Source organism: Mustela lutreola, chromosome X, assembly GCF_030435805.1.
Source record: "Mustela lutreola isolate mMusLut2 chromosome X, mMusLut2.pri, whole genome shotgun sequence".
NCBI lineage: Eukaryota > Metazoa > Chordata > Mammalia > Carnivora > Mustelidae > Mustela > Mustela lutreola.
The window spans coordinates 40,645,634-40,668,778 of record NC_081308.1 but is presented as its reverse complement, the minus strand read 5'-3'; the positions used below and the strand labels follow the sequence as shown (position 1 = coordinate 40,668,778).

The 23,145-nt window shown below is 40.0% G+C and overlaps 1 pseudogene; it reads left to right on the top strand.

The window, feature by feature from the left end:
• The first annotated feature begins 2,469 nt into the window (after positions 1-2,469).
• LOC131820927 (dr1-associated corepressor-like) lies at positions 2,470-6,847 on the top strand (annotated as a pseudogene).
• The last annotated feature ends 16,298 nt before the right edge of the window (positions 6,848-23,145 follow it).

Sequence of the window (23,145 nt, the reverse complement as noted above, 5' to 3'; positions counted from 1 at the left end):
CCACAACATCTCTGGGCATGTTTAGTGTATCATTCAAAAGGAATGAGACTCAGTACCTGTCAAATTCTCTGTAAATATCACGTCCAACATGAACCACACAAGAATTCCACCAATAAATTTTTTCCTTGATGATCACTTCTGAAACAGAAACTTGGAACAGAATCCAAATGAGGGATGTGAAAGATAGTAAATGTATGAGGGACAGGCAGGAAAGAGGGAGATACTGCTAGTAAAACTGAGCTCCCCTCCCTCTAGATGATAGGGGAAACCATGCAGACCAGTGTACTTAATGAATGCCACAGGCATTTTTCTCATTCCTGTTGGGCAAGGTGGAAGGTTAGAGTCTTTTAAATTGTACCTGTGTGCTAGGCCAATTAATCAAAGTGTCTTTACAGGACAAACACTCAAACACATTTTATAAAATTCAACCCAACCCTGGTTGCACGAATGGTTCATCCATCAGAGTGTCAGTGACTTGTGTGGATTTATGTGTTTATGTACATTTTCTTAAAAGAATTGTTATTCTTTGAAAAGTAATGGAAACATCAAGATTTTTTCTTCTCCTTACATAAAAAAGATAAACACACTGTCATGGGTATGAGTCAAGAACTTCTGGACTCGAATCCTAGTTCTGCCATTTACAAATGTATGATCTTCAACAAGTGACTTGACTTCTGTGCCTGTTCTCTGAGGATAATAAATATTTCCCGAAATATTAGGAAATGAGGTAAAGACTCTAAGGGCTTCACTGGTAATGCAACCTCCAACAGGATGAAGAAATAGATTTTTCTCTCCCCGTCCCTCTTTAAAATTTCTCATTCTATACTTAAAAGCCATACTTCTCAAAGTGTGTTCCACAGAACACCTGTTCCTAGACATGCTCAATAAATAGGGACTACCACATACCAGCTTCCCTCTTAGAATTTCATTATGCATATTACCATGTTGAAACCTCAGGAATTATTGAGTGGAGAAAATGGATTGATTTTGTTTAATTGGATGCTTTCCAGTCTTATTTGACCAGATTGTGGTGTTTTGTTTTGTTTTGTTTTATGACATGTCTTACAGAAGCTTGCTCCATGACCCTGTGATGAAATGAGAAGAAGAGAATGTGTTTCAGAAGAAAGAATCACTGAATTTAGTGGAAATCAGGAGTGTCCACAGTGAAGCTACAACATCGCATCTGGAAAACTGGAGGACCAGTGCTCGCTTCGGCAGCACATATACTAAAATTGGAAAACTGGAGGACCAAAGTTCTTTGTAGATATATACATCTTATAATGAATTGATAGTTTTTAATAATCACAAATAATTATCAATTTTAACTTATTTATTTCTTTTTTAAAAAATATTTTATGAATTTATTTGACTGAGAGCACATACAAGCAGGGGGAGCAGCAGAGGGAGAGGGAGAAGCAGACTCTGCTGAGCAGAGAGCCCGATGCAGGGCTGGATCCCAGGACCCTGAGATCATGACCTGAGCTGAAGGTAGATGCTTAATGACGGAGCCACCCAGGCATCCCATAATTTTAATTTATTTAATTCTCTTCTGCTTGATAACTCTTGGTTTTTTATCAGCCTCTGTTATTATATTTTGGCCTGTTACTTATCTTTTCCTTTTTTTTTTTTTTCAAGCATCAACTTTTGGCTCACTCACTGTAGGTGTATAAGGGTGGAGTCTCCCTTCTTCACAAAACCCTTAGGCAGGTGCAGCTTCCAATAGTGGTGACTCATGAATGACAAGATGAGGAACACTTTAAACATTGATTATAATGAGAGAGCAGCAAGTTATTGCTTGATGAGGTTGGATTTATTAATAGATGAGATAATCCAGTTGTTGCAAAAAGTCTGACTTGTAGTTTCTTCGAAACTTCTTATAATCCTCTCTTATTTATTTAGAAAAATTTTCTGAATCCGATCCCATTACTGTAAAACAGAGAAATTTCTGTATCAGCACTTCATACATTGCCCAGAAAAATAAAGACAGTGAATTTTTAAATGTTAAATATAAGAAAAGAGGATAATAGGACAAGAGTGCAAGTAAGACTGGAAGAAAGATAGCTTCCCTTCACCCCCACCCCGAAACCAGGATAAGTTACTTACAAAACCTGATTCTTATCCTCATCCAAATAAGAGAAAAGAAGGAAAAATAATAAAAACTTGCAAGCACAAAATAATAAGGTCCCTTTGAGAATTGCTAACAAATACCCTGCAACATAAAGGAAATTGTAAAATTGTATAAATATGTCTGAAAAGAGAAAATTATAGAGAAAAAGAAAATGTTTTTGACCCTCCCCCCCACTAACAGATGGGGAAGAGAATCTGTTCATTGCTGACGCCAAAAGACAGACTCCTACTGAATATTTCATTTTCTTCCCCTAAAATAAAATAGTTGTGCACAGAAACTGGAATGGGTAACCCCTCCCCACAATAATAAAGTGAAAATAAATAAAAATATCTATCGCAGCCATGTCACATCAGGCACTGCACAATTCCAATCTGGAATGGGACTTCTCTTGTAAATGTTATGAATTGATTTCCATTTCTATTAATGGCAGGGTAAGTGACTTGGACCAACCTTTTTGCAGAAAAGCAACTACAAGTTATGGATAAAATGCAAAAATAAAATGTTTTTTTAAAAGCACTGAAAAGCTGACAAGATAGTAATTTCTAGGGCAAACTTGAAAAGAAAGTAGGAACGCAGATGGGTAAAAGGAACCTAGAGGCCACTCAAGACCTTTGTCAATCAGAAAAAATTAAAACTTTAGTTTTAACAGCCAGGGTGACATGTCCTGCCTACGGTGGAGAGTCTAAGATGAGACTGTCACTACTATAAGCAGAAATCCCCAAAGGTTATACTATTAGGGGCAGGGTGAAGCACAAGTGAATTGGCCTTTTGGTGTATTTTTAGCTGAAATTGACATCTTATGGAATGCCAAAGGGGAAAAAAATATGTAAGGACAAAACCCTCAGGCATTGAATTTAGTTTGAAGTGATCTCGAACAGACAATGTCCTTAGATACTTGGTTTAAGCAAATGCATATTTTCTTTTGTGTATTTTGCATCTTTCATATTACTCGAATTATTATTGTTTATTTATTTATTTTAGAGAGGAGCAGATAAGGTGGGAGGGGCAGAAGGAGAGAGAATCTCAAGCAGGCTCCATGCTGGGCATGGAGCCCAACATGGGGCTTGGTTTCATGACCCTGAGATCATGACCTGATCTGATTTCAAGAGTTGGATGCTCAACAGACCAAGGTCCCCCCATATAAATACGTTTTCAGTGATACTTAACAGCAAACAGTACAAGTCACACAAGAAAAAAAACACTAAGCATGAGAATAAGCAGAGAGAACAGCTGACAGAGAGATCCACTAAGACTTCACATATGGAATTATTAGTCAAGGTTTGTAGAACAACTATGCTTTCAATGTTTAAATAAATAAAAGGTGAACTGAAAATATCATTGCCAACACAAAAACCTTATAAAATGACATCAGATTTGGAAAAGAACCAGTTAGAACTTCTAGAAATAAATATATGTATATAAATAAATAGATGTAGATATGAATATGAATGTGGATGGATATATGTACATATATGTAAGCATATATAGATATATTATGGATTAATGCATAAAACTAATAAATTACTCATGAATACAAAGATAATTGGGTGCATTTGAAGATAAGTCAGAAAAAGTTATCCAGAAAGTGTCACAGAGAAAATAAGGGATGGAAAATACAAAAGACATGGGGAACTTGGGAGATAGAGTAAAAGGGTCTAACAATGATTTAAATAGAATTCCAGAAGGACAGTAGAGAGGGAGTAAAAATATAATGGCTATTACTTTTTAGAACTGATGAAATACATAACCCACAATTCTAGAAGTCCCCCAATTTCAAATGAGAGAAGTAAAAGAAATTCCCACCTACATTCATCAGAGTGAAAATGCAAAACAGCAAAGACTAAAAGAAAAGCAAAAAAAATTGGCCCAGGATAAAAGACAGATGATATTCAATGGAGTGGCATTTAGACTAATAGCTGATGCTTCAACAGCAGCAATAGAAGGCAGAGGAAGTGAATAATATCTTCAACATATTAAAAGAAAGTAACTACTGATAAGAATTGTGCAGAAAAAGTATCTTTGAAGACTGAGGGCAAAATGGATACATTTTTAAAATTCAGACTTTTTTTAGAGCAGTGTAACATTCATAGAAAAATTGGGGAGAAGGTACCAAGATGTCTCATATATCCCCTGCCCCCCACATACATAGCCTTTCTTAGTATTAACATTCTACACCAAAGTGGCATATTTATTAAAATTGATGAATCTGCAATGACACATGGTCATCATCCAGAGTCCATAGTTTATATTAGAGTCCACTCTTGGTGTTGTACATTCTATGGGTTTGGATAAATACATCCATGTAATGACATGTATCCATCATTATAATATCATACAGAATATTCTCACTGCCCTAAAATTTTTCTGTGGTCCTTCTATTCATTCCTAGCCCCTCCCTGCAACAATCCACCCAAATTCAAACCTCTGGCAACTAATAATCTTTTTCCTATCTTCCTATTTTTGGCTTTTACAGAATACATGTAGGTGGAGTCATATGGCATGTAGCCTTTTCAGATTGGTTTATTTCATTTAGTACTATGCATTTAACATACATTTATTCCATGTCTTTTCATTACTTGGTAGCTCATCTCTTTTTAGTGCTGAATTATAGTCTGCCTGGAGGGACCACAGTTTATTTACCCATTCACCTACTGAAGGACATCTTGGTTGCTTCCATCCAAGCTGCTGCATTATGAATCGAGCTGCCATAAACACCCATGAAAAGGCTTTTATGTGGATGTATGTGTTCAGCTCCTTTGTGTAAATACCAAGGTTGCTGGATCATATGGTGAGAGTTGATTTAGTTTTGTAACAAACCACCAAACTGTCTCTGTATCATTTTACATTTCCACCAGGAATGAATGAGCGTTCCTGTTGCTCCATTACCTCACCAGCATTTGGTGTTGTTAGGGTTCTGGGTATTGGTCATTCTAATATGATGTGTAATAGTACTTCAGTTTTGTTTTAATTTGCACTTATCTGAGGACGTATGAAGGATATCTTTTCATATGCTTATTTGCCATCTAGTGTATCTTCTTTGGGGGAGTTTCTGTTAAGATTTTTGGTCCATTTGAATTGGGTTGTTTGTTTTCTTCTTGTTGCATTTTTGGAATGGTTTATATATTTTGAATATGAGTCCTTTGCCAGATGTGTACATTGCAAATATTTTCTCCAGTCTCTGGCTTGCCTTCTCAATCTCTTGACATTATCTTCCACAGAGCAGAAGTTTTTAATTTTGATGAAGTCCAGCTTCTCAATTATTTCTTTCATACGTATTGTGCCTTTGGTGTTATAGCTTAAAAAGTCATCACCACACTCAAGATCATCTAGGTTTTTTCCCCTTGGCTATTCTTTTGTGGTCTGAGCACCCAATTTTAGTGTTAGGGAGGTGGGGGTGGTTTTCCCACACCACCAAGCAATGCTCCAGACACCAGTTGGGTGTCTTAACAATTCAGCTCAATTCTGACACTGTTTACCTGGAGATAACACCAGATTCCATGGGTTGAAACTTTAATCTTATAAGACTGATCACTCCCTTCAGATGCCAGTTGCAGGCCCAGGTTGTCACCCAAGGTCCTTCTTGGATTCAATTAATTTGTTAGAGCAGCTCACAGTACTCAAAGAAACATTTCACTTACTAGATCACTTATTTATTATCAGAGGATAGAACTTAAGAATAGCCAGATGGAAGAGATGTACAGAGCATAGTGTGGGAAACAGGCACAGAGCCTCCATGCTTTCTCCAGGTGCACCACTCTCCCAGAACTTCTACGTGTTCACCAACCTGAAAGCTCTCCAAACCCTGTCCTTTTGGGGTTTTGTGGAGGCTTCATTATATAGTCATGATTGATTAAATTGATGCCAACCAAGAACTATAACGTGGGGTTCATGCTGAGGTGAATCAAGAACCTCATGCAGACGAAGAGATTGGGAAGGTGGCAGCGGCTGTACCTATCATTATCTCCTGGGTGCTCGAACTCTTCTTCCAGTCACTGTTGACAAAGACCTTCCAGGTGACCTGGTCCTGAAGCACCAAACCATGACCACATCCCACCTGAAGCAGTGTCTTGAGCTGGAGCAGCAGTTTGACTTTTTTTTTTTTAAGATTTTATTTTACTTTATTTATTTACTCATTTATTTGAGAGAGTGTGTGAGCAGGGAAAGGAACTGAGGCAGATGGAGAAGGATAAGCAGACCCAGAGCCCAGTGCAGAGTCCAACAGGCTCAATCCCATAACCCTGAGATCATGACCTGAGCTGAAACTGAAAGTCAGCCACTTAACCGACTGAGCCACCCAGGTGCCCCCAGCAGCCTGACTTCTTGAAGGACCTGGTGGCCTCTGTGCCTGAGATGCAGGATGACAGGGAAGATAACACCATGGAAAGGGAGAGGGGCCAGAAGCCAGGCAACAATGGCTGGAGGAATAGGAGGATAGGAAGCAAAGGCAAGGACAAGAAGCTGTCAGGGATGGACTTGGAGCAGGAGGGTGGGTCTGAGGACATAGATGCGGACAGGGAAGATCAGACACCAGGGGCTCCACCTCAGTCCAGCCACCCCCTGCCCACTTTTAGAGTCCCCTCATGCCCTTCACTTTGACTTTGCCTTTGTTGCTAGCACCTTCTCTCCCCAGGCCCCTTAGCACCACCAGATATAGAGGATGAAGAGAACTGTGACTCTCAGAGCTCCCTCTCCTCCCAGGCCACACCCACTTTTAGCTGATTTTTAGTTGCTCTGGGTGGAAAAGAGAAAATAAAGTTGTTCTTAGATTTATTAAAAAATTAATATCTCAGGATTTAAACTCAATTTGCCACCTTTCTCCTCACCCTGGAGGTGGAGGTTGGGTGGGGTGAGATCAAGCACCAACCCTCCAATCATGTAGTTGGTTCTCTTGGCAACCAGTAACCCCCCCACTTAGGTGAGCTAAGGGCTTTCTGAAGATTGTCTCATTAACATAACAAAAGACACCTTTATCACCCTTATCAAAGGAAGAGCAAAGGGTTTTAGGAGCTGTGAGCCAGGAACTGGGACTAAGACCAAATATATATGAGAAATACAGTTTGGTCATCTGAATGACCAAATATGTATTCCTTGTAAGTCACAATATCGTGAATCTCTTTTAGGAGTTTTATACTTCTGATTTATATTTAGGTCTGTGATTCATTTTGAGTTAATTTTGGTGAGGGATGTAAAGTCTATCTAGATTCATTTCTTCACATGGGAGTATCCAGGTGTTCTGCACCATTTGTTGAAAAGACTATCTTTGCTCCATTGACTCGCCTTTGCTCCTCTGTCAAAGATCAGTTGACTAGACTTATGTGGGTTTATTTCTGGGCTCTCCATTCTGTTCCATTGGTCTATCTGTCTGTCTTTTGCCAGTACCACATTGTCTTGATTATTGTAGTTTTATCATAAATCTTGAAGTCAGGTAGTGTCAGTCCTCCAAATTTGTTCTTCTCCTTCAGTATTGTAGTGGTTATTCTGGGGTTATTGTCTGTACAAACTTTAGAATTAGTTTTCCAATATCCACAAAATAACTTGCTGGGATTTTGATTGGGATTGAATTAAATCTATGGACCAAGTTGAGGAGAAATGACATCTTGACAATATTGAGTCTTCTTATCCATGAATACAGAGTATCTCTCCATTTATTTAGTTCTTTAATTTCATTCATTAGTTTTGTGCAGTTTTCTTCATATAGATCTTGTACATATTTTGTTAGATTTATACCTAAATATTTAATTTGGGGGGTACTAATGTAAGTGAAATTATGTTAATTTCAGAGTCTACTGGTTCATTGCTGGCATATAGGAGAGGGATTGACTTTTGTATATTACCCTTGTATCTTACAACTTTGCTATATTCACTTATTAATTCCAGGAGGGGTTTTTTTTCTTGGTCATTCTTTTGGTTTGAAAGAATGACCTCTGTGAAATCATGCCCTCTGTGAAAAACAGCCACTTTTGTTTTTTCCTTCCTTTGAATATATTTTTATATTAAGAAATTGAGAGAGTTTTCCATTAAGAAAAGTATAAAGGGTAAAGTATGAAGGATATACCTCATGCTGAAGGAAAGTGATCTCAGATGGAAAAATATGAGATGAGAAAAGAAAAGAGCAAAGAAAATGGCAAAAAAAATAGGGGTAAATCTAAAGGCAATTTGAATGTATAAAATAATGTCTTACAAGGTTATCAAAAAACAAAGTTCATTATAGAAGTCAAAGCTCCGGGAAGTAGTTAATGAATTTACAAGGTTTTAGAATACAAGGATAATATATAAAAATATAGTGTATTTCCATATGTTAGTAATAAGTTATTAAAACTTTTTTTTTCTCAGCTCCTTTACAAACTGTGGGTCTTTGCTCAGGGAGCTGTCTGGGACACCTGCTCTTGGTATAAGCCCCCTATAAACACTGCCTGAACCTTAAAAAAAAACAAAACAAAACTTCAATTTTTAAAAAGCATACCATTTAAAACAGCTACAGTAAACATGAAATATTTATGGATAAATCTATAAGATATGTGCAGTATCGGATATTGAAAACTACAAAACAATGCTGAAAAAAATCAAATAAGACCTAAATTCATAGAAAAATATACCTGGCTCATGGCTCTGAAGACTCATTATTGGTAAGATGTCTATTTCCCCCACAAGGATCTATAGATTTAACACAATCACAAAATTTTCAGCTAGATTTTTTGTAACTATCTAAAATTAATTCTAAGGTTTAGTTGAATTATAAGGAAACCCGAATAGGAGAAACAATTTCAAAAAAGAAAAATACAATTGATGGGGCACCTGGGTGGCTCAGTTGATTGAGCATCTGCCTTCAGCCCAGGTCCTGACCCCCACCCAGGTCCTGGTGGGCTTCCTGCTCAGTGGGGATCCTGCTTCTCCCTCTCCCTCTACCCCTCCCCCTGCTCACGCTCTCGCTCTCCCTCAAATAAATAAATAAAATCTTTTTTAAAAATAACAAAAATGGGGTGCCTGGGTGGCTCAGTGGATTAAGCCTCTGCCTTCGGCTCAGGTCATGATCTCAGGGTCCTGGGATTGAGCCCTGCATCCTGCATCGGGCTCTCTGCTCAACAGGGAGCCTGCTTCCCCGACCCCCACCACCCCCACCCCCGCCTCTCTGCCTACTTGTGATCTCTCTCTCTCTGTCAAATAAATAAATAAAATCTAAAAAAAAAAAAAAAAAGATATGATCATCATTAAGTCACCAGGGAAATACAAATTAAAACTGCAATGAGATACTACTCTACACCTATTAAAATGGCTCAAATAAAAAATACTGACCATACAAAGTGTTAGTGTAGATACAGAACAACCGGAACAGTCATTCCTGATGGAAATGTGAAATAGTACAGTCACTCCAGAAAACAGCTTGGTATTTTCTTTCAAAGTTACAAGTACACTTACTATATGACCCAGTAATCCCACTCCTAAGGATTTACTGTTTACTCTAGAGAAAAGTAAACTTCTGTTCCCACACAAAACCTGTACATGGATGTTAATAGCAGCTTGAGTTATAATAACACCAAACTAGAAACAACCCAAACGTCCTTCAATAGGCAAACAGATCCATAAAATGAAATCTTACTCTGCAATAAAAATGAGCAAACTATGGGGCACCTGGGTGGCTCAGTGGGTTAAGCCTCTGTCTTCAACTCAGGTCATGATCTCAGGGTCCTGGGATTGAGACCCACATCAGGCTCTCTGCTCAGCAGGGAGCCTGCTTCCCCCCCACGGTCTCCACCTGACTCTCTGCCTACTTGTGATCTCTGTCTGTCAAATAAAAAAATAAATCTCTTTTTTTTTTTAAATGAGCAAACTAGAGATCCACGCACAAACATGGGTGTATTTCAAATGCATTTTCCTAATGCCCAAAAGGTCTCACATGGTAAAATCTCATCTCCATGACATTCTGGGAAAGGCAAAACTGCAGGGAGGGAGAACAGATACGTGGTTAGTAGAGTTAGGGGAGCAGGAATGTTTGACTCTAAACCAAGCAGGTTGAAGTAGTATTGAGGGGTGAGGGGGCTTTTCTGTATTCTGATCTCGATGGCAATTACACAACTCTACGCATTTTGTCAAAAATTAGAACTGGACACCAAGAAAGGGAAATGTGACTGTATATAAATAACAAAACTAAGCAAAGGTAATGCTTGTAAATGCCTCATGCACCACAGAAATAAGGCTTAAAGAGTGACTACATATCAGGGTTGGAGTGGTTCTGTTGTCCATTCTTTAAAAAAATTGTTTTTGCTTTAAAAAAAAAAAGGTAAAAATGTGCTGCATTCTTTGTTCATTTGAACGAGGAACAAACAAATCATTTCAGAAACATTCCTTAGATTGTCCTAAATGCAGGTGTTGCGACATGAATCCTAACTGTGAGAGACTGTTGATGGGTTCATCGTATATTTTAACAGGACAATCTACAGGACTTTTGGAGCTATAGCCTTTAAAAGATAATGACTCAGGTAAGCCCTTCTGTTCAGTTTTGTAAACGAAGAGACCACTTGAAGAAAACGCTATGGCTTGTGCTAATATATATGTAGCTTAAAAATAATTACATCTGGGGAGGTGAATCATGAGAGACTATGGACTCTGAAAAACAATCTGAGGGGTTTGAAGTGGTGGGGGGGTGGGAGGTTGGGGTACCAGGTGGTGGGTATTATAGAGGGCACAGATTGCATGGAGCACTGGGTGTGGTGAAAAAATAATGAATACTGTTTTTCTGAAAATAAATAAATTAATTAAAAAAATAATTACATTTGAGATCTGTTGAATGTGCACATCACACTAAATTTTCTTTTCAAAAGTATCATGTCATCATTTAATCTGGCAGCAATTCTTTAAGTCACTGTAGAACCCCCAAGAGTGACTGGTATCTTCACAGAAGCGACACGCCCCACAGACAGTCTCACCAACATAGGCAGACCCACATATATACACACACTCCCATATGCACTCACAGGTAGACACATATGCATAAAAATAATGTATACACATGTAAAACACACAGGCGTGTACATGCATGTTCACACACAGCAGGCAAACACACAAGCACACCGCCCCCAATGGTGTGTGTACTTTCTTTCCCCCCTCAAAAATGTAGATCATCTGTCAGAATCCAGAGGGTAAGAATTGCCTTTTAAGGGTATGGTGTCTACCTTAAATAAAGGGAGCTTCTGCCTCAAATCCTTTTTTTAAATAAGCTGGCTATAGGGACGCCTGGGTGGCTCAGTTGGTTAAGCGGCTGCCTTCGGCTCAGGTCATGATCCCAGCATCCTGGGATCGAGTCCCACATCGGGCTCCTTGCTCGGCAGGGAGCCTGCTTCTCCCTCTGCCTCTGCCTGCCTCTCTGTCTGCCTGTGCTTGCTTGCTTTCTCTCCCTCTATCACTGGCAAATAAATAAATAATCTTTAAAAAAAAAAAATCTTTAAATAAGCTGGCTATAAATGAAAAACCGAGGAAGGATCAAGCAATACTTGGGATTTTCAGCTAAATTCTTTAATAATAACCAAACGTAATCCATTTAGGTTTGGGATGTTCACTCTTGGAACTCAGCCACGGCGCTGTGAGGAATCCAACAGCCCCACCTCCCTACCACCCTCAGTCCTAGCTGAGCTCCCAGCTGGCAGCCAGCATGGACTTGTCATGTGTGAAGGAGCCATCTTGGAAGCCGACCCTCCAGCCCTTAGTCAAGCTGCCCCAGCTGATGCCATGTAGGGCAGATACAAATGCCCCTGCCAAGGCCTGCCCAAATTTCAGACTTGTGAGCAAAAGAAACTGTTGGTTTTATTTTAAACCAGTAAGCGTTGGGGTGATTTGTCATGCAGCAATAGAAAACTTTTAAGTGCAGAATAAAAAGATATTAAAATGATTTTAATCTTCTCTCCCTTTGACACTTTCTTTCTCCATTCTGCCATGCTGCAAACTCACATTTCACAATTCACCACACACACACATACACACGCGTGCACACACACACAAACGCGTGCATGCACACACACACACACACACACAAACGCGCGCATGCACACACACACACACACACACACACACACACTCTACCAGAATAGCTTCGAAGAGAGATAACTGTTGGGAAAGCTAGAGGAGAGGACAAGACAGAACAAACTCATGAGTATGGTAACTCTGTTTTGAGTAGTAAATGTTAAGAAATCATTTTCACTATTTGAGTCAAGCATGAATTATAGCTTAGGGAAGGTGTGTCCACAGGGTGATCTTCAGGGTAGAATTTGGAGAGGTGTTTTCAGGGTAGGGGGCGGGGTCCAGACTTTGTGGTGTTGATTCGGAAGTGCCACTGCTGGGAGATAGACTTGTTTTGCTGAAGTTAATGATATTATGGGTGGCTGTTGTTAGGACAGAGAACCTCTGGAATGAAAACAAATCTTCTACTCTAAAAACTTTCCCAGAAGAGGGAGGGTTGGTTCTTGTGGTAAGGATCAAGGGTTGACAATGTTTATATATCAGGGATATTCCCAAATGAGGAAAGTATGATAGGGTGAAAGACACCATTTTGGGTCATTGACTAAGGGCAGGAGTTGGTGGTTGGAAGTCCCTGGAGCTGAAGGCATGGTCCTGTTTTCCCTTTCTCAAATGGTAGTCATTAAACTATTGCTTTTAATACTCATTTCAGGGGCGCCTGTGTGGCTCAGTGGGTTAAGTGTCTGCCTTCGGCTCAGGTCATGATCTCAGGGTCCTGGGATCAAGCCCTGCATCGGGCTCCCTGCTCTGCAGGGAGCCTGCTTCCCCTCTCTGCCTTCCTCTTTGCCTACTTGTAATCTCTCTCTCTGTCAAATAAATAAAATCTTTTTAAAAATACTCATTTTAATAAATATTTATGGAACGTCTATTCTGTATAAGGCACTGGAAATAAGATGGTAAGTAGATCAAATATGGTCCCTGCCCTCATGGAATTTATAAATTAGTTGGGGTGGTGGGACAGAAAATAATTAAAAATGATATAAACAGATACACTTGATTGTTGAGCAATGCAGGGGTTAGGACACCAACACCCCCCCACCCATGGTTGAAAATCCATGTATCACTCTTGATTCCCTAAAAACTCAACTGCTAATAGTTTACTATTAGTAACTTCTTGACAGGAAGACTTACTGATAACAAACACTTGATTAACACATACTTTGTATATTGTAGGAGCCCAGAGCAGGCTGCCCCAAGATGAGCCCTTTGACATAAAGATTATTTTGAGTTGAAAGTCATCAGAACCCAGCAGTTGCAGGATGCCTGGGTGGCTCAGTGAGTTAAAGCCTCTGCCTTCGACTCAGGTCATGATCCCAGGGTCCTGGGATCGAGCCCCACGTCTGGCTCTCTGCTCCTTGGGGAGCCTGCTTCCTCCTCTCTCTCTCTCTCTGCCTGCCTCTCTGCCTACTTGTGATCTCTGGGCAGAGAGGCAGGCAGAGAGAGAGGAAGGGAAGCAGCAGGCTCCCTGCTGAGCAGAGAGCCTGACATGGGGCTCCATCCCAGGACCCTGGGATCATGACCTGAGCTGAAGACAGAGGCTTTAACCCACTGAGCCACCCAGGTACCCCTGTCTTTGGAATTTTATGTCCATGTGCCCCATATATATGCCTATTAAATTGGATTTTCTCCTGTTAATCTGTCTCATGTCAATTTGATTCTAAGGCCCAGCTAGAAGGACAATAGGATGGAGGAAGGTGTTCCTCCCTGACAATGTTATATGTATAATATGTCGTATCTTACAATAAAGTAAGCTAGGGAAAAGAAAATGTTATTAAGAAAATCATAAGGAAGAGAAAATACATGTACAGTATTGTACTGTTTTATTAAAAAAAAATTCGTATGTAGCTGGATCTGCGTAGCTAGAACCCCGTGTTGTTTAAAGGTCAACTGTAATTTGAAATGATGAGAAGTGTTAAGGGAAGTGCACAGTTCTTTGGGAGGGAGAATCTGGAAACCAAATTCATAGCCTCTGCTTTCTGGGTGTTTACAATTTTTCTTTTCACCTCACCTTTTCATACCTTCCAGGAATACTTTGACAGGCTCTTTATTCCTCAGCTTTTGAGTGCTTATGAATGATTTAATTTATTTGTGCATATATAGCTTTGAAAGGACAGTTAAAATAGGTAAATAGCAAAAATACATATTCAAAGGTCTTTAAAGTTCACCTGATTGTCAATAATGAAGTTCCATCTGGATGTTGAGGATATGGGCAAAATAGGACTTAAGAATTAACAACCTCCGCCTTCAAGGATCTCACCCTCTCTGGTAAAACAAAGACAGTCCACATTGATGTGGAGAACAAAGGCAAAAGAAAAAATTAAATTTCTTTAAAACTTACAGCCCACTGACAAGTCCTTGAGACAGGCAGAGGGACCTTCCTCTAGGAACTCAGCTGCCTCGGTGTTAATACTTTGCTAAGGGCAAAAGGCAATCTTAGCTTACCATTATCCAGACCTCTCAGGATCCTATAAGTCTCTTTCAGCATATAAAGATTCCACTGGAAAATTCCTTTATTTCTACTCCCAAGATACATGTTAGCAATCATCCTCCAAGCATATGACCCACTGATATCCATCTGAAGGGTCTCACAACTAAGGTTTTACTAGACAGTATTAAGTGATCTTTTCTTAAAAATGGCTGGGCCCTCAAGGTCCTGGAAGTCTTGCTTCCAAAATTCCTTAGAGACTTAATGCTATCCCTAATTCCCTCTCAGCTTGAAAGTATGTAATCAATTGCTTTTGACAATCCCAGTGCAGCCCTGGACCCATGGGTCCGGTCCCTGTGCTTTAATAAAGCCACCTTTTTGCACTGAAGACATCTCGAGAATTCTTTCTTGACTGCTCCAAAACCCAAAATTTCCACATCGCACATGACTAAGAGTCCTTCCATAATACCTAACACACCATTATAAAATCCTAGATTGTGGTGAACTGGCCCTCAATGCTGAAACTACTCAGGGACGCTATGATGAACGTGGTGTCACCAAGAAGCTATAAGGAGGAGGTAGGTTGGGGAAAGTGTGTTGTTGTTTAGCTAAGGTATGGGGCAGTGCAGAGAGAAGCATTCCAAGTGAGAAGAGGAACAAGATTCCAGACTCAGTGATGGAATGGGTGTAGTAAATAGAAGTAGTTAAGTTCCCATTGCATTCATGAGGCTTTCTTTTACCAATGGCTGTAGATAACAACAGAGCTTTGATAGGAGGGTTTTTTAATGAGTATAACCAAAATGGGGAGGATGGGGGTGGGGTATAGGGTTGTGTATGAGGTGAAGTTATTTGATCAGTCATTTTAAAATGCACAAACTTTTAAATATGAGCTCATGCCCAATGCAGGTTCCTTACCCTTTTATTCTATTAGGTTGGACAGTATGAAATTGCTAACATTCAATCATTCAGCCTGTAGAAATGTCAATGTCATATGCTTCACCCTAATAGATCGGTGTTAATACTTTGTATTTGTTACCATGTCCATCTTCAGGCAGTTCTGCACTCTTTGGAAGCTGGGAATCTAGAAACTACCAAAGATATTTTGCTATTATACTTGTTGGATGCTGGGAAGTGCCTCTTAGATCCTCCTTCAGGGGAAAAAAAAAACATCCTCCTCACCACCTAAGGCCAGCCTCTGGGAATATTGCTGATGGTCCTCAGCTCCTGTCTGTCTTCAATGATTGCTTCAGATGCCAGAGCTACCCTGAACAAGGTCATACCCCCTTCCCAGGGCAGTCCACACCTAGTGACTTATCCCAGAAGTGGTCTAAAGGTTTAATTGTTTAACTTCAACCCATAATAACTTTAAAGAATTATCTTTGGAGCTGTCAAGTCAGCTAGACCTCTACTGACTTTAAAACACAGCTTAAGTGCTCCCTCTTCCCAATCTTTTTTCCCCTCCACCTCTCCCATGGGTGTTGACCCAAGCCCTCTCTACCAATCTTCTTGCACTGCAGACTCTGTCTCGGAGTCTGCTTCCCAGGGTACCTGACTCATACAGTTGGTGCCAGATCTGAGACATTTAGGAACAAGATCACCTGCCACCCAACTGGCAATGAGAATTGCATCGCCTGTGATAGGTGGGACATAGGGAGCCTTTGGCACAAGCTAGGAGTGCTGCCAAAACTTTCACTGTGGGTGAAACGGGATGGTATTATGGTGGAAGTGAATGTACCAGCTGAGGCTATGATTCACAGATCTAAGAAATATGAAGGAAACAATAAGTGTTCCCAGAGTGCAGGGATGAAAGAGCACTTGGCTACAAGGGTCCCAGACAGAGCAGGTTCCCAAAGGGAGAGGGGCTCGTGAAAGAAAAGAATTTATTTCAGTGAGACCAACAGTGGGAAGACCGCGGAGCAGCATCTTAAAGGTTGTCTCCAAGGTGTTAAAGATACTTCAAGGTTTATATAAGCAAAATGTGGGACAAAGGTTGGTGGTGTAGAGGCCGCTTTTAGGCAAACAAGCTTGAGTGATAGAATGTAGAAAGGGCCCACAGTGACTCCCTGGCTGAATACAGACAGGCCCATCAGGCAACCCACCTCAAGATCCATCCATAGGCCCTAACTAAGTAGCCCTAACTAACCGGGCTACTTAAAACCAGGCACAGTTACCAAAAAAGGGAAGATTCCATGTGTTCTCATACCTCCTTCTTTTCCCCCTTTAAGAACACCCACTTCCTCATGGCAGACAGCCTCTCCTTTGCTGTCCTGCCCACTCCTCCTTTGTGGTATATTCAATAAACTTCTATCTCCTTTGCTCTGGCCCAAGTGAATCATTTTACCTCCTGTGCCACTCGATTGTCACCCCACATTTGGAGATCCCTATCCAATCAAGAGACACCCTGTTTAGATACCACATGTGGGTACTGTAGGTGGGCGGTAAAGGTCAGGTCGATCATTGTCTCAGGGTCAATCACAGGAGGTCTTACTGGGTCAGCGCAGAACCTATTGCGTGAGGGGGTAGTTTCAGTTCCCGTCATGGGATGCTTTGCTCACAGGGTCTAGGGGAAGGGACTTAAGAGATCAGCTGGAAAGAAGAACTGAATCAATTAGAAAGTACAGACTAAGGTCAAAATGGAGATAGGTAAAGTCTTCTTTCGTTAGGACAGAACTGGGTAGACACTGAAGAACAGGCCTAGGACTTCATTTAAAGAGTAACAGAGCTCCAAAGAAGATAAACTTTAAAAATAAGATCTGTTATGCCAAGTTTGTGATATTTGTTGGAAAAGAATAGTACTCAGACATGAAGGAAGACAACTGTGTTGATATGCTCAGTGCCTTGAATCCGCAGATTCCCCTGAATGTTCCTGGTTCTCTTCCCTTATAAAAAGTTAATTCTCCCTACTTGTTTGAAGATGATGTTGCTTCTGCAACATTAAGACAACATGAGACCACCCATCTCCCTCACCCCACAGGGTCTGTGCTCAACCCCCTTCTGGTCAGTAGGGCAACAATTAGGGTGGAGATACATCACAGCTTGGCCAAGGAAATTCTAGCCTGATAAGGTAGTGAAAGATATGCTTCTGGCATATTGATTTTTTAAGCTTCTTTTTTTTTTTTTAACTGTAGACGAAAGAAAAGCCCAAAGAGCTTCAAAACCGGTAGAAATTACCCTTCTGTAAGTCATTTACATGCACAAGGAAAATCTCCACTTAAAAAGCTCTTTCTGAATGTAACAGGAAGAGTGGTGGTGGTCTGGGGAGGCTGACTCTAAATCTTTAGGAACTTTTATCAGTGGAGAAGACTGACAACCTAAATCTGCATTACAAACATACTCTTGTTTACTGTGCTTTGCCTTTTGACCTCCCCTGACTGACCACTCCCTCACCCCCAGCATCTTCTGCCTTTAGCTGAGGATGGCATTTAAGGCCGCGGCTTCAGCGATTTGGGGAAAGATTCAGTTTTCCTGGGTCTCTCCCTTGTATACAGGAGGTATACATGTTTCTAAGTGTTTTTCTCCTGTTAATCTGCCTTCTATCATTTTAATTATTAGATCGGCTGGAAAATCTAGAAGGGAAGAAAGAAAAAGTTTCCCACTACTACAGTAAGAAAGGAGCTCTACCTTAAAGGAGATGCAGTTCCTGGTCAATATGCACTGGCCTGAGTTGGGGGAATTTGTGTGATTCTGAGGGCACTTAACTAGGTGGGGGAAGTTGAATAAGAGAAAGTTTAGTGATTTAGAAGCCTTCTTACAGGAAATAGGATTTGACTTCTTGGCAAGGACTTCAAGGACAGTTCTTTTTTTTTTTTTTCCCAAGATTTTATTCATTCATTTGAGAAAGAGAGAGAGAGAGAGAGAGAACAAGTAGGGGAAGGGACAGAGGGAGAAGGAGAACCAGGCTCTCCTGAGCAGAGAGCCCGACTTGGTGCATGATCCCAGAACCCTGAGATCATGACCTGAGCCAAAGGCAGACGCTTAACCCACTGAGCCACCCAGGCACACCCAAGGATGGTTCTTTTTGCACACATGACAATGCAACAGTTCTTCTTAAGTTAGGTAGAGATATCAGAATTATAATGGCAAGTAGTGGAAAATATGTGACAGAAGTGGGAGTGCTAGAGTGGATATATTATGTAAGTCCAGAAAACCCACTGGAGGCCTGTATTGAGAGGACTAAAAGGACACACCATTTACCATCACAATCACCAGAAATATCATAACATTAGTATCCAGGTAGCTGGGCCCTAATCATCAGTAGCTAGGTTGATATAATTATAGTAATGAGCAGCAAGTTTAAAAGCCAGGTGACCCTGACCTTCAAAGAGTAATGGAGACGTTTAACAGGACATGGCATTACTAGGGGAAAAATAGAAGGCAACTCAGTTCATAAAATCAGGTGAAATCAAGGACAGAGGATCAGGTGGCTGAGCACAGTTATGCCAGTAAGGTCCTGTTTCTTGCCCAGTTCCCGGACTTGAGTCAGTTTTTGCAACCTGAACCTACTGACTGAAAGAAAGGTGAGTCACCAGAAGGAAGCATCCTGCAACACTATGGTAAGTATGCCAGTAATTATTATCCCTGTCCAATCCAAGAGGGACCCACAGCTATTGACTTAAGTAACTACACACTAAAGAAGGGGTAGTTTCCAAACATTTTCAGAACTGCTAGGCACAGAATCCAAGTTGACATCGATATTTGATTGCCTGAAGCATCATTATGAACCCTTTATGAGAGTGGGAGGAAATGAGAGCCAAGTTGTGGTTCAGTTCTGGATCATAGTGGTTTCACTGGATCTACAGACCCACCCAGTCAATTCCTTGACCCTGAAATGTGTCATTGAGATGGACACCCTTAGTAGTTGGCACAAACACTAAGATGAGAGCTATCACAGTGGCAAAGGCCACGCGGAAGCCTCTAAAATTGCCCTCCTGCACAACAAAAATAGTAAACAAAACCCAACATTCAATCTTAGGGAAAATGGCAGGCATTAATGCCTCCTTAAAGAATGAAGGGGGTGATAGTCTTCATCCTATCTTCATTTGGGTAATCATCGGGGTCCTTGTAAAACCTGGACAAACCCAGGAAGATAAAAGTGGGCTGTCACAAACCAAGCAGTAGCCCCAATTTCAGCTCTTGTGCCAGGGATAATATCCTTGCTAGATCAACTGAACATGACCTCAGGGGCATGCTATGTGGCTGCTGATCTGGACATGGTATTCTTTTTTTATTTTTTATCCGAAAGAGCTTTTATTCACTGGTAACATACAACAGAACACATTTACAATCTTGCCCCAGGGATATGTTAATTCTCCTATGCTCTTTCATAAAATAGTCCAAAGAGAACTAGATGAGATCCGTATCCTGCCCTTCGTCATAATGGTCCATTCTATTGATAACATCACGCTAATCTAACTGGCTCAGAGAAAAACATGCTTGCAACATTGCCAACGTTAAGACACACACACTCCAGAAAGTAAGAGATAAACCTTATGAAAATTCAAAGGACCACCACAAAATCAACCGTTTTGGTACTTCAGTGGTCCAAGGTATGTCAGCACCTCCCCTCAATAATAAACATTTTTGCATTTTCCTCTTCTCACCACAAAGGAGCACGTCCCCTCACAAGTCTGTTTGCGCTCTGGAGGTACCTGGAAAAGTACTCCCATCTTTGAATAGTGTTATGACCCATATACTGGGTGACACTAAATTCTGCCAGCTTTAATTAGGGCACAGAGCAGGGAAAAAAAGCTCTGTAGCAGGTCCAGTCTATGATGTAAACCACCCTGTTGTTCGAACCATGTGACCTAGAAGATCTTGTGGTACTAGAGGTATCATTGAGGTACTAGTGGGAAAAATCATGCAGAGTTTATAGTAATCCCCCATCAGAGAATCTCAGTAGAGATCCCTGGGCTTCTGGAGAAAAGCCATGCCATATATACCTTTCAAAAAACTCATGGCATCTCCTGATAGAGATGGAGGACCTGATCACTGGGATATAATGTCATCATGAGGCTTGACTAACTCATCTGGAGTACTACCTTTCTTCCCCCCAATTTTTTTTTGCAAAGCACTTTCAGAGACACCCTACTCATCTGCCTGATGAGGTATTTTTGTATCTAATCCTCAAGGGTTCCTCAGATCTAGAATTCCAGCCCAATGTGCTATATGAGCAACTGGCTCTCTGAAACAAAAAGCACTATTTTGCAGCATTTGCCTCTTTCCACGGTATTAATACAACCCCCATGGCTGATTTTAAGTTGCTGAGCTAACATGACTGCCTGCAGGCCTGGGAAGAGATACATGCGCCATTACAGAGTGTGTCCATCCTACAGATAGAATAGCTGTTAACAACTTCAGAAAATAGATAATAGGGGCGCCTGGGTGGCTCAGTGGGTTAAGCATCTGCCTTGGGTTCAGGTCATGATCCCAGGGTCCTGGGATCAAGCCCCACATTGGGCCCCCTGCTCAGTGGGGAGCCTGCTTCTCCCTCTCCCCCTACCTACCACTCAACTTGCTTGTGCTCCTTCCCTCTCTATCAAATAAATAAATAAAATCTTTTAAAAAAAGAAAAAAGAAAATAGATAATAAAAACATTTAGTGAAGAGAGAAAGGAAGTGATGAGTTTTGAGTTTCAAGTATTTGTTTCCTTTGTATATAATTTAACTGTAAGTTTATATAATTTAAGTTTTAAAAATGTCTTTCACAACCATCTCAAAAAATTTCCTGAAATTTTGAAAATTGCTATTTGCAGCTGGTATTAGCTAGTTCCAGTGCACTTGTGAAAGCATCTCACCTTGCGAGATTTTTGTTAGGTGTGGGAGGTCTTATAAGTAAATGCAATTCTTAGTCATTTTTGGCCTAAGATTTTTATCCTTCAGTGGATCTTTCTGACTATCTTCCGGAGTTTCCTAACTGCTATTTCAATGAACTGATTCTTCTTTCCTTGGGGCCTTTCCAAACTAAACTATAAGCCTTTTTAAGGAAATAAACAGGTTTTGTATTTTTATTTTTATTTATTTTGTATTTTTATTTTATTTGACCCCCCCTTTCTTGGCATGTTGTAGGGTCACAATATGTATTCATTAACTTGGACACATGTTATATACGTCAAACATGAAAGTCAGGATCTACATATTCCAAAGTAATCTAATAAACTGCTCAGATGCACGATGTTTTCATTTTTAACATTAGTTGTTTTCATGAGTTACTTTTTAGGCTGATAGGAAATGAATGTCATAAATGGATCTAATACCATTTAGAAAAACATATTATTCTCATTTTTAATGTTCCTCCAATCTGCTACTTAATAAACCAGAAGTTCCAAAAAATGTTTACAACTTGAAACTTCCCTTAGCCTTAAAAATTGAAAAACACCACTAAATCATTTTAAGTGGATTCCTCAGAAGGCATAGCTTTTTCATCTTCTGACTAATTTCATACATTGATATTCTCAGCTGAGTTTTATCCCTGGAAACATATCACTGAAATGATAAATAAATAACTTTCATGAAGAATGTAACTGTATACTCTCTCTATAAAGTTCTAACCATTAGAGAAAAACATGAATGTACTGATAGTGTCTCAAAACATTCAAGAAACTAGGTGAATTTAACAGAGTCCTAGATTAATGAGAGTAAATTTTGAGTACCCAGAGTCTAATCTCTATGTTAGAGTAAATGTCACCTATAATGGCAATGTCCTACGTTTATTCCATCTACACTGTTGAATGACTATTTTCAGGGAACATAAATGTCAGTCCTATTAAAAATACATGATTACAACTAGCTATATTTGTGGGGGGAGGGAGAAAGGGAGAGATAGGTACACATACCTACATATCTTAGTCGTGGAGTAAATGTACTGAGATTTTTTTTCCATTTTAAGGCTTTCTTTTTCTGATAGAACTTAAATATTGACAAATTTTCCCAATAATTGATGACTATACAGAGAGATTAATATTAGCTAATAATAAAGGAAACCCCAGGTCCTCTGTGGCTTAAAGGGTTGTCTGGAATTATTATATTTATTTTGGGTGAAGATTGTTCTAATTACTTCATTTCTTCTTAATTGGTGTATTACAAAATAAATTAGCTATAATAACTATTAGTATTCACTTTTTACTTCTCCAGATACTGGTTTAAATTAAACAGGGGTGCCTGAGCAGCTCAGTTGGTTAACCATCCACCTTCGGTTCAGATCGTGATCCAGGGTCCTGGGATGGAGCCTCACATTAGGTTCCCTGTTCAGTGGGGAGCCTGCTTCTCCCTCTCCCTCTGCCACTCCCCCTGCTTGTACTCTCTCTCTCTCTTTCCCTGTCAAATAAATAAATAAAATCTTTAAAAAATAAATAGTATAGTGCACATACAACTATCATTTCAAGTGTCTGTTTTCAGACTTGAATTCATTTATAGCTGTGTCACATGTATCACATTAGTAAAAATATTGCCCAGGTATAGGCTACTTGTAAAATCTCCTTTATAAAACCAGTTAAATTAGTACAAAAATATCCATGGGTTGCATTAATGGACTTAATAGTATTTTTTAAAAGGATTTATTTATTTATTTGAGAGACAGAAGGAGAGAG